The 13,288-nt window shown below is 45.8% G+C and overlaps 1 protein-coding gene across 11 annotated transcripts in view; it reads right to left on the bottom strand.

Moving 5' to 3' along the window:
- Positions 1-13,288, bottom strand: part of LOC116853201 (protein sister of odd and bowel-like) — a 143,650-nt gene that overhangs the window by 74,265 nt on the left and 56,097 nt on the right. The window contains exon 1 of one of the 11 annotated variants that reach the window (XM_032834153.1): positions 4,109-6,756. The exons of 9 other annotated variants lie outside the window; for them this stretch is intronic. The gene's annotated coding sequence lies outside the window, so the exon portion shown is untranslated. One more of the 11 variants, XM_032834151.1, reaches the window with a different exon arrangement.

Genomic DNA, 13,288 nt, shown 5'->3' with positions numbered 1-13,288 from the left:
GTGCAAGCAGACGTTTAGTCGAAATTGAACAAATTATATAGTTACTGTGATGTGTGTTATCATTTGGCTCAATGATTGCAATTTGGTTAGTAACTTATACTTGCAATAACGCGTAATTTGTTCAATAGATACAATATTTCTTTAAAGAGGCGAGTGACCACCTATTTTGTCAATCCAACTGTCTTTTCTTTCAGTATATAAATTCTATCCAGTTATTGTTTCTACACTGAGAGAAAAAATATTTCAGAAATGGAAAATATATTTATTCGGTAAGTAACTAAAATAACGTATATTTATTTATATTGATACAAAATCCTCTTAAAATCTTAGCTTTTCTTAGCTTTTTGAAAGTAATTGTTTATTCTACTTAAATAGAATTTAGATTCAAGTACGTTATTACTCATCGAATAAATTTAGATACTTATTTTTTAGATACTTTTTTAGATAATTTTTCCTTTAAATGTAGGAAGAAACTATCAGTAAGATCTATCTTGCTAAAGAAAAAATAATTAATTGCGCTACAATTAATAAATTTTTTAACAGCACGTTACAGTTTCTAAGATACAAACGACAGATTAGAAATTACTTGCGGAATGTCCCTCGCTTACAAAATTCTATGGCAATTTTCACTGTAAAATTCTTCCCGTATAATGTGAGGTGAAATTTCACGTTTCAGGTAATCGCGCTGAAATTCTATATTTTCCGAGTTCTACGAAAATTGACGGCGCGTTGCACGAATACGAGATCAGTTTTTCTTCTTTCTCGCGGCAACACGAACGCAAAAGTCCACGCGCGATCCGCGCACGCAGGCACGCACACGCGCACGACACATTCGTCATTATCATGATTTTATAGTTAATTAATACCGTGGCGTGGTCGCGGTACCGTGAGCAGCTGGAATTTTTCGTTTCGCAGGCAGCAACGCGCCGGGGCGAATCATCCTCCAGTTTGGAGCGATACATCACAGTTGATTCGGAACGACAAGCAGTCACGGCACACCGGAATGACAGAAGAGGGATGCGCGTGTGAGGAATGAAAAAAACAAACATTAGTTCGAATACGAACAGTCTTGCTCGTTGTTAATTAATCGACGTTAATTTGGCGGGCATTTGCACATACACGTTAAAATACGAGCAATAATTTCGCGAATATTATATAATTTCACTCTAATCTATAACATATTTCACAGTTGATTAATATTCAAAATCGACAGATAATCTTTAATTCCTGCAATATAAATTGAAAATCTGCGAGAATGCAGATTCGCGTAAAAATTGAAGTACAAATTAATCGCAACCTGACTTTATTCAATCGTCTGTTCGCTTAAACTCGGGTATAATGGCTATAGATTGATATCTTCAATAATTGTAGTACGCTTTTGTAATTCTCAAAGATAATCGATATTTAGGGTACTTTATGAGCATACATTAGGCATTAAAACTATTTAGCAATTATTAGACAAAGTACAGTTTATGGCCACGTTTTCCATATAGTCGTCATACTCGAGTTTACCCCGCACGTTTGACATCCACACTCTTCCCCCTATTCCTTGCTCGTCAAAATAATTGTGTATTTATCAGAGATATTCTTGTGTAGCTGATCTTTAAATCTGTCTTTTCATGTTGGATCCCTAAATGCAGTAAATCGTAAATTTGTCATTTGCTTCGTGATTCTTCTCTCCTCCTCTGCGGCATCGAGAGTGATTTCCGTGTTTATCCGCGACGGTGGTGACGAGATGCGCCCACAAAAAATACAATTTTGACGATAATCGCGCGCGCACTTTCTCTTTGCAGCGCCGCGCGTTCATTTGCATTATATCGTAATTTTCCATCGAAACTAACCGCGCGAATACGTATCACGTCGGGTTTTTCAAGGAAATCGTTATTAAGTAACGATTTCCTTGGAAATATTTCCCATTAATTGCGATCCCAGCGGCTGATAAGCGCCTAACGGGTGTCAAGAGAACACCGCCGTGGCGAATCGCGCGCAATACATGAATGTATACACCAGGCACGGTCGTTTACCGAGTCTCTCGGGAAAAACGAGCGTGTCGAAGGATCGGATTTTTGATCCCAGTTACGTCCGCAGCGTAATTTCCTCTCGAGGCGCGCATCGTGGGCGATGAAGCGCGGCGCGTCTCTTCAACGCACGATTGATGAACCTACCTCGCCGAGCGCGCCGAGGATGGAGCGCGCGCGGATGGAGGAGGCTGCGTCATCGCGAAGATTTCCAGCGCGCGCGAAAGAGGCGACGACACCTCCGTCGTCGTTAAGCCGTCGTGTAACTTCGCGGCGATTACACGCATCCGGAACGTGCGCGCGCGCCCGCGATCGACAAAGAGATACAACGCCGCGCCGTGATCCGCGATTACGCGCCCGCCACGGCACGAGGTGGCTCATCCCGACCCGATCCTCCCCAGGACACACTTCACCTTACCGTCACGACCTTCGTGGCTCTGCGATTATCGAACGGCAACGACAGTTATTCGCGATAATCGAATCTCAGTCGTTTCAGAAAGGGCATTACTTGGCGATCATTATTTCACGAGAAGCGCGAGCTACGCGAGTTGTTCGAGTCGATTTACCACTGTGAAGGCACTTCATATGAGCAACTCCATTAACCCCTTCCGCACGAGGCTTGATATTAGTGAGCCAAGTCGTAAATTTTGACCAATCCAAGTAAATATGACGTCGTTACTGATAAGCATTACGAAAGCCATCAAGCTTTCATTTGTGAGTGGTTTGGAATTACACATAGGGCGGAAATGCTATTAAGTCAGTATTCAATCAACAGTACTGTGATTGAAGTAAATCTTCTTAATTTGACGTTGTTGCAACTAATGTCCGAGTTATTAAAACAATTTTTTGATAATACGACTTATATTAATTTCAATAACATTACTATTGAAACAATAAAATTTAACCCAACTACCAGTATTGTTTGGCAGGTATGTTGAGGCGCAATACTCCATTAAAATTTTCTTTGATTAAGAATCGGTAAATCAATCATCGAAATTAATCAATCGTCGTAAGTGTAATCATTAGTAATTAGGTCGCTTGATGAAATTAATGATCAATTAATGTGTAATCGATTACACCAAAATTTGATCAATAATTAATTTTACCAGTCGATAAAATTATTTGTGATTTTATTGTGATGACGACTGATTAATTTTGATGATTGATTCGCCGATTATTTCAGTCAAAGAAAATTTATTCGATTAATGCCCAACACTGTTGTTCGCGACTCTAACGTTGTCCTGAGAAAAAAATACTTGAAAATTTATTTATGAGGGTTGAAAGTTTATTTCATAGAAATAAACTTTATATCCCTCAAATAGATTTTCAAGTATTCCTTTCTCAGTGTGCAACTTATACTGAGACAAAAATATTTTAAAGTAATTTGTGAGATAAAAAGTTTATTTCATGGAAATAAACTTTTTTCACAAAAATAAACTTTATATCCCACAAATAATTTTTCAAGTATTTGTCTCGGTGTAGAAAGAGAGTTGATACTAATAAATTACAGGTGATGCTTTATTTTCAAAGATCTTCTTTGAGAAATTTTCTTTGCCAAGACTTCAGTTTTGACAGGGACCCTTTTGCACGTCTCCGACGTGTGGCACCCTAAAGCGTGATTTCGAAAGAAGATTAACCGAAGACAACGCTCTCCGTTTCGCGACATCGGCCTAAAACGCGGCTCGATCACCGAAAAAGTTCACACCTCGCTGGCCGCAAATAATGCAGCTCGTTGCACTTTCGCAACGCGGATAAATATATACCTGCACGAGGCTTGCTCTCGCGCGCGCGCGCGCACACTTACACTCAAACAGGCACAGGCAATGGTTGTTGCAGCGCGCGTACCCACACTTCTGCCCACACGAGCACGCTCGTGTGTACGATACCGGAACGAGCGAGTGACTAACCTCTGGGAATAGAAGAGACGAGGAGGTATCTGCTGCCAGTTTAGTCCCTCGAAGACGTCGACGTCGCGACTTCTCCCGGAAAAATTCGCGAGATACAGGCCTCCCGCGAAGTACCCGCGGAGATGAGGTTTCGCGAAGGGACGCGTTCACCGCGAGGACGAAGGAGAAGCTGCCGAAACTCACCGGGACGATAGCCGAAAGGTCGTTCACTGGACGATCATGTGGTGGCGCACGAAGGCATGCTGGACGACGCGAGGCGTCGCGGCTCGACGCTCGCGCAAGCAACCACGCAGGTGCGACCGCGCTGCCATGCGACGTCGCTCTCCTGGTTCTCCGCAGGACTCAGGATGCAGGACCGATCCCGTCTTCCCGAGCTTTCAGATTTTGACGGGACGCTCCGATCTGCGGAGTGCGATGGATCCTTGCTCCTTGACCACTAGGATCGTATTGGATTCTGATTCATTGGGATTCTTAAGGAAACGGCGAATTCCTTATACTCGTCAAATGAAGCGATTCCTTGGAGTATGATGAATCCTGATCTTGCAAGCTGCAGGAGACCAGAATTTTTCAAATCTGTAAGTCTCTAAGATCCGTAGGGCCCATACGTACAAATGGGTCCGTGGAATATTCTAGATCTTTTTGAAGACGTGGAAGATTGGACTGTCGAATATTGAAATAGTGACGGATCCTGTCACTCGTTGGAGACGTGACAAGGGATTCTCGAATCCTCAGGGCGACGTGAGATTCTTATTTGCGCGACGCTCACCTCAGCACTCCGTGTTACCCCCTTCAGCACTTGCACGAAACGCGATACCGAACATGTCCCAGCAAAACCGGAAATCCGTAAGAGGCGGATATCACACTCTCACTCGCGCTCGCTCGCGAATTCGTTCCTCGCGCTCCACGTGTCGCCCGCTGCGACTCTCGCTAGCTGGTGCCGAGCGGGTTCTAGCCGCTGCCGAGGTCCTGCAGGATGCTAACTGGACGCGACGCGACGTGGTTCCAGCTGTTCGTGGATGTCGACGCCGTCACGCGGCCGTAAACCGTATTGCTCGCCGGCGACCGAACGACTGTAAGCGCGATGGAAGTGGTGGTAAGGACGAAGAGAGGGAGGACGAAGAGCAAGAGGACGAAGAGGTGGAGGAGGAGGAAGTGGTAGGGTGAGCACTCGGAAAGAAGGAGGGCCTTCTTCGTGTTCCTCTTCCACCTCGCCGCGATCGGCTGGTCCTTAGTCTACCAATTTCAAGTGGACGCGACGCCGTCTTCGAGGAACGACGACCCGCGACGACGATGATGACGATCGATTTCGATAGCACTAGTTCAGCCGAGGGGACAGAGTCCTCAGAAGCACGAAGAAACGCTCTACTTCTCCGGCCGAACCATTCGAGAGCACCGTGACCGTCGTTGTCTTTGAGAAACAACCACGACGATGATGGCAATTACTGATCGCGGCGACGATAATCTGCGCGACTAGACGAAGAGACAAGTCCTTGACGACGAATAAGCTCTCTGTCCGTCTGTCTAGTCTAGCAACTTGTAGTCGTTGCGACGTCGTTCGCAAAGAACCCCAACGGCGATGACAACCGATTTCGTTCGCTCGGCTGCGAATGAAGAGAAGAATTCCTCCAATCACAAAGGAAACTTTGCTTCTTCGCCCTGCCAGCTCGGAAAAGTCACCGCCTCTAGACTATACCCACGACACGACGGTTCTTGCTAGCTGTCGAGCTAGATTCTTATCAAGAATACACTAAAGAATACAACACTACTTTGGAAACTCGTCATGCGTCCCGGCACTCCAAGGGAGATTCCAAGAGGCTCCTCCGATATGCTCCAATAAGTCTCCCCCAAAAAGTCTCCTCTTCTTCTGAGCAGGGTTCACCAAAAAGACCTAGTTTCCAAGGACTCAACAGTCCGGAAGTAATCGCTATTCCAAAATTCTCAGAAAACACAAATGTCGGAATCACTGATTCCCTTAGAGTCCTTCGATATCTCTTCGTAAGTCCCTCTCGAGGACCCCGAGGACCAGTGAAGAACAAGCGCGCAGGACGCGTGAACTCTCTCCGCAGGACGACGACGCGGGGGTAGAGAAAGAGAGAGAGAGAGATAGAAAAAAAGAAGAGAAGGAGGACGACGGCGACGTCGCGACGCGCGTCGTCGGCGAGTTGAGGCAAGCCACTGATCCCCGCCGCTCTATGGCGTGCATCATGGTGGATACTTCCAGCGGTATAGCTCGCGCGGGCCCGACGACGGGGGCCCAGGGCGGAAAGAGGGGCAAGCGGCTGGCCGCGGGAGGGAGTAAGAAGAAACGGCGGTTGGAGTGAGAGAGGGCACGCACTAGGTAGGTAGGTAGGTATGTATTCCGCCTGGGGCGCTCCGGGTATAGCGGTACTTGGGCCCCTCCCCCTCCCAGGGCCCGCGCCGCCCCTTCTCCGCCGTCATCGCGCACAAAGGTTCTCCACCGGCGGTTCTCCGCCGCGCTGCACGTGTCACTAACACGAGCTCGAGAGACGCGGGCTCATCGACGGGCCCACCGACGGGCCCGCCAACTAGCGCGCGAGCGCGCGCACGCGGGGGAACGCGAGCCGATGCAACTTCAAGGACGTAGACTTTTCGGTAAGCCTAGGCTGCGACCTACTGCCATGCCGGAGACTTCAACGAGGGGTTAAGACATGTTCATCGGACTTTATCGGCAGAGAGTGATGCACGGTGGTGGATTGGGAGGAGCCGGACTTATCAAGCAGCGCTCGGTGCTGCAGACAGCTGCTACCGCGCGGTCGTGGAAGCGATCGATTAATTTGACGAGTCGTCTTATTGAGAACCAATTCCGAAAAATTAACGCGAACTCTTTCTTTGGCGCGAGAGAAGAAATCTTGTAAGAGGGGAGGAACTGACATTTTCCAATTTTTATTTTGATAAAATTTTTCTTTCTACGCGAAAAAAAGGTTTGGTTGTATGAATCAATTTTTGATGAAATATAAACGATTCAATAATTTAAGTTGCCCGAATTCTTATTTAGGTTAACCAGAAATTTTGGCAATATTTAAACTAAATTCTAATAGTTTCCACGAGAATTGTATTTCACCAGAAATTGGTTTATCCAGCCAAATTTTCTTTTCCTGTTTATAACTTTCACAAATTTAAATTTTTCGTGTCTTTTATCTATTTTAATTTTTCTCCGGGACTTTTTTTGTGTGTTTTCTGTTTGATTTTACTCTTAGTTTTATTTTATGTGTGTTTTCAGCCTTTTATCTCGGAGACTTATTAATGCGTGCTTAGTAATCAACGGCGACGTGTCGCCTATAAGTGATAATTCAATATGTATATTAATTTGTATTGATATGTCCGGCAAATCGAGTACACCTGGCTCGTTTGTATCTCGCGGCCGTGGTGGATACACGCAAAGAGAATAATGCGTGTGCGCGTAAATAATCGATCGACCGACAATAATTTATAGGCGGCTACGATGCGCCGCGGAATTCATTCGCGCACGCGGTATTTTCTCGCGAAGATTCCATAGCGCGATACGATCTTGATGCGAGATCGCGGAATCCGCCGCAGAGAGTCGCGCGTTTGATAACATTATTAAAAGCATCTTCGATAGTGGCCAACGATAAGACGACGCGATCAGTTTCTCTTAATGGCCGGAATCTTTGTGTTATAAAATATAAAATATCGACTCGCGCTTCTCTTCGCCGAAGCTCACTTGTGTCCCAGCAACAATTTGACAATACCGATTGCCATTTGCAATTGCAAATTCGTGCGATTTGACTAGGCGAGCGAAAAAGTGTGACTCTGTTAAATCGGAAAAGCATTTTTGTCGTACACTGAAAGAAAAAATATTTGGAAAATAAAAGATATATACTTGGTAGATACTCACAACATATTTACTTAAATCGAAATTTTTCTCTTAACTAGAATAAATAACTGCTTCCATGAAAAGCCACTGTAAAGTCTAAGAAAATATATATCTTCTAACTTAAAAAAAAACTTTTTCTCAAAGTATAAAAATATGTATATTGGTTCAATTGTATTGGTTCAACATGTTATTAATATCCGTCCAATGTAAATATTCCTTATCTTCTAGATATTTTCTCTCTCTGTGTGACATGTATAAAAAGCACGAACCGTTCTTCTTCTTATTATTATTTTCATTATCATATCTCTAACCTTTCGTTCTTCTTCCGTCGAAAAAGATCGGATCGGATAAAGTCAGAGGCCCACATGGCGTTTACGAAGCCCCTCTCCTTTACGTGGCCACTTCGGGCCCGATCCATAGGGTCGATTGGGTGAAGATTTTTGCCGTCGAAACCTACATTCCGATCCGGATTCACATTGGAAAGGATCTCATTGTGCCGGCGAGGTCTGATCGAACGGCTCGCCGGCCGAGAGACCGATTCGCGGCGCGCGAGATCGCGGAAAAATAACGGAAAGAAAGTCTGACTAATAACCGGCGGCCTTGGAAAAATATGGACGCCGGTGAGATGCAGGAGCGATGATGGAGCACAGAAACGTGCGGAAGAACGCCGGGCAAAAAGGAAAAAGCCGACCGTTCTGATCGATGATGTCAGAAGGATGCGCTTATCGACGTCTGCACGTGCGCCGGGATGCCGCAATTAAGTCTCCTTCTCTCCTTCTCTCTCTGCTCTCCCTCTCTCTCCCTCGCTCTCTCTCTCTCTCCCTCTCTCTCTCTCTCTCTCTCTCTCTCTCTCTCTCTCTCTCTCTCTCTCTCTCTGTCTGTCCTACAGCCCACCCTCTTCTCACGTAGCACGTGCACACCACCCGGTATAACCGCGGCCGGCGCAAAGTCACGCGGAAAAAGAGCAAACAAGACGACGATAGGCGAGCCGGGGAACCGTTTCGATAAATGATAACGCCGCATCGATAACTGACCGAGGCAACTTCTCGTTACTCTAAACACGTCTGGCGTGCTCGTCGGGTTTTGTTGCAATTGAGCTTTACTTCCGCGGGTACAAGTGAATTCGCATATCTTACATCGTGATATCTATAAATTCGCGCGACGAGCAGAAAAAGAACAAGCTCGACACCATCCGGTATCTGAAACTTGTCACGCATAATTATGTGTGTGCTCGTGGTGCAATCGGAGCAATTAAATTTAGCGGCGGTAAATCCCGGCGTCGTGAATGAATTTCATCACAATGTTACACAGATGTAACCACATTGAATCAATATTTTTCCGCCGAGAAATTACTGCTTTCAAGTAACACATCGTCGAGATCTAGTTCCCGTGAATCACATGATACCAATCTACTGTGACTGGGCTCGCGCCGTGACAGGGGGAGGCAACAGGATGTGGATATTCTCGATAACGGTAACAGTTCATTCGGGATCCCTTTATGGTCATTAATCCACTTGGTCGTACTAATATCGCTCTCTGCGATATTATTATACTCGGTGTGTGTGCGCGCGCGTACGTGTACCCGTAGCTCGTTAACGAAACTACGATTATTCGGTTGCATCCTGTGGTCGCTAATTGCGCGTATAAAACCAAAGCGCGCAATTCCATCGTCGGAAATTATTCTCAGAAATCATATCGGGACCTGGAATTCGCGAGAGGAACCACAGTTTTAAACGTCCAATCCTCTTAAGGATTAAATTAACAGTGCCCGGTATATATGTGCTTTTACTCCTCCTCCTGAGGATACAAAGCATTCTTCAAATTGAATTCAAAACCCCTGAGAAAGCAACGTCTCATAGTCGACAAAATCTGCCATAGTCTTAACTTATTCTTACATCTCATTATTAATAACAAATCTTGACTTATTCTTATCTACCTGAAAAAAGTATAATCTTATCCTTAGCAGAAATCCTCTTATATATGGCCTCAAGAGGATTCTTCTAAAACCAAAAGAAAATGTGTTATAACATCCAAAAAAAAAAACTTTAATTACAAGGTACTATTTTCTGTAATCCCATATTTTAAGCGAAAGCTTTTACCGACAGAATATTCCTCTTCTAACAAAGTGGATCATATTGATCGGAAATCTACTAGATATTATTCTAACTTTTTTTTTTTAATTAAAAGGAATAATGCTTACTTGAAGCAGAATGTCCTCTGACTAGAAGAAATTTCCGTTATAAACACACGTACAAAACTTATATTATAAATAAAAGACGGAATTTCTCTAATTTGAGGAATATCGTGCTTACAATATTTTCTCTTGAGGTCATGTATAGGAGGGACTTTACTAAGGATAAGATTATATTTTTTCCTTGTTATTCCACGCGTAAAAATAAATTAAAATCGTGACTGCGATTCTATCAAAGTATGTCACACTATGTAACTTCGCGACAGTCTCTATCACAAGATTGATCGACGACTCAAGACTCAATAATGAAGCTCACACGAGCTCCGGGTTACCGAGGGTCCCGAGGTCCCAGGTAGAAAACGTGCGTTCAAGGTGTGACATACATAAAATTTCCCATGAAACCAGTCAAAATTTAACGTCAGACCCGGGAGAGCACGGAATTTCCCGAAAACCGGCTGGAGCTGATCAGCCAGCCAGTCAGGCCAGTCTATCAGCCAGCTAGCCAGACAGCCAACCAACCAACCAACCAGTCAGCCAGCCAGCCAGCCAGTCAGACAGCCAACCAACCAACCAACCAGCCACCATGCCCGAATTCACCGTCGGTTCCGGTACGCGATCACGGCGAGCCAGGTGCAACAGGTGAGTCCGGCTCGGTCGGTCGGTCGGTCGGGCCGAGGCAGACACGGCGCGTTGTTGGGCCTTATCCGCCAGGCCAAGCCGGCTTCGACCAATCGCAGGAGGAGACCTACATACGAGCTTCCCACCACCCCCGGCCGCCTGAGGACATCGCGCGCATACAACCGGTTTGACGCGACTCCCGATCCCGTTAACGCGTACCCCGCCGCGCGTTCGCGCCGAGGAACTCTTGCCGAGCGGAGATAGTCCTCGTCGTCGTCGTCCGCGGGTACTCCGTTCGCTTGTGTGCACACGTATGCGTGTGATACCCCAAAGATCGCCTCTTGCTTTATTTCTCTTCTCCTCGGCCGCCCTCTCCCCCTCGGCCATCCGCTCTGCTCCGAGAGACACGTCTCTGTGTTCTCCACTCGGAGCGATTTATGTATCTCTTTGTTTGCATTCGATTCAATCGACTTTGGTAGCTACTACGCACTCGAGAAAGAGAGCCTTTACGCAGCTTTTACGTAGCTAGGTAAATTGAATCGGTGAAATCGATATGTTAAATTTCAACGCCGTCATTTATGTATTTCCAATTGATTTCACGTCTCTTTCTCTCTCTCCCCCTCCTCCCTCTCGCTTTCTGTCTCTCTGCCTCTCTCTTTCTCTCTCGCCGACCTGCGAGCCGCGGCGGAACCGTCGAGTCGAAGGAGATGAAGGGGCTAAAGTGGGTAAGGTGATTTTTTTCGAGAAATGCAACTTTTGCAGCGGATCAAGGTGCTTCACGCGCCTCTACAACGCCTCTACACGATTGTTCTACACGATTCCTTCAAATGATCATTTCATTTCATATCACGGAGAACGCGAGTCAACCCAATTCGGTACGAGAGCCCACTCGTCCCTTTGAATGGAAATGAAATCGTTAAATCGCTCATCGAGAAGCTTATCGTGTCTCTCGCAAAAATAGAGACCGTCTCACGATCGCTTTCCTTTCGCACAACTTTCTAAACTGTAGTCTTCATCTTCCTCTTTCTTCTTCTTTTATTATTATTATTCTTTTTATATGTTTAAGAAGTTTCAGGAGGAGGAGGAGAAGGAGGGAAAGAATCACACTTCCTGCGCCGCGCATTTCTTTAACTTTTACTTACGCGGAGGGTTCTCACCGGTGCATTCGTCATCGCGGTGCATCGCGGCGGCGAGCGTGCATCGTTTTCCTCTTTACGTTCTCATCCGGCGACGACGACGCGCGCGCGCGCGCGCGAACTGCGAGATGGTCCGCCGCGATAATTCCGTCCCGAGGCAGGACTCGATCCGCGAGTCCGCTCCATAAATCGAGCGTTGCGCAAACCGATCCCGTAATGAATGCTAGATGCCCGCCGACCTACTATATAATTGATAGGAAGAGCAGCTGCTCTCGACGCGCCGCGGCGCAGCGAATTCAATTAAAAGCCGGTGAGCGGCCGTCGCGAGGATCCATCGATCCTCCGCGACGACACTCGTTCGATTAGTCCGACTTGGGCCTTTTTACGGCCGATCGGCAGGCAGGAATCTTACGGACGCGGACTATGCAAGGTGCGGCGATAACGACGGACACTACGGCGGCGGATGAGATAGCGCAACAATGAAGGTATAAAGACGTAAACACAAGAAAGATCGCTCGAAATCGTGCGACAACGAGCGAGCCAAACGCCAGAACGCTCGACTTTGTTTCTTACTCGCGCGATTACGTATTTTCTTTTTCTCCTTATCCTTGTATTAATTTAATTGGGTCACGTACACTGAGGGAAGAAATGATTTATCTAAAATTATAGCTATTTTTGGCCACAACCATATTTTTTGGTTGTTCTAACACGAGAATAGTGGTAGTGACATACATATATAAGATTGTGATCTACAAGGAAACAGAATTTCTGGCCTTCCTATGAGACAAATTCGGCAATTAACTCGCGAGTAAAAAACAAAACGTGCAATCTAAATTCGAGTCTTTGTCGCATAATTACTTGTAGCGCGATCAAAGCGGTTGAATTTAGTGACAAATTCCGCGCCGCGAGTGAATTTTAACATAATGTCATAAATGTAATTTTCTTGAACGCGAATGCTTCTTCAAGTAACACATCACTGAGATTTGAGATCTCCAATGGATATCTTATGAATCAAATTCGCTTCTGAAAAGTAGAAATTCTGTTTTCCGCAATCGAAATAGGTGTGGCTCTCGTTTATCATCACGTTAATTCAACCGATCTCTCTTCCCCGCGAAGAAATCAAAATTGCACGATCATTTTTCTCTTTGCGTCATTACAAAATTTCGTTACGGAGAAGATTGCAATTACATCGACGTAATTGCAGTGCAATTCAGTGAAATTTCCCGGCTCTTGCGGGGGACAAAAGCGGGACGACGCTTAATGTCAAAACTCAAAGAGCCTGCAATAATGCAACGTGCGTTCAATCTCTGGAAGCAGAGAGATCTCCTTCGATGCGTAATGAAGGCGACCCGAACGTTCACAGACTTCAAATATCCGGCGCTTAGCATTCTTCCGTCGGGATTCCACCTGGGCGCTCCAGATCGAGGCGGAAATTGCAGCGGGATTTTTTTCGATCCGCCGCTGCGGCAAGCTCGTCTCGTTGAAATTCTATCGCATTCGAGAGAGACAGAGAGAGAGAGAGAGAGAGAGAGAGAGAGAGAGAGAGAGAGAGAGAGAGAGAG

The sequence above is a fragment of the Odontomachus brunneus genome, unplaced genomic scaffold, assembly GCF_010583005.1.
Source record: "Odontomachus brunneus isolate Ranch 3 - 2012 unplaced genomic scaffold, Obru_v1 Obru_scaffold_286, whole genome shotgun sequence".
Classification (NCBI taxonomy): Eukaryota; Metazoa; Arthropoda; class Insecta; order Hymenoptera; family Formicidae; genus Odontomachus; species Odontomachus brunneus.
The sequence above is the reverse complement of the archived record's forward strand: the minus strand, read 5'-3'. Positions and strand labels throughout refer to the sequence as shown.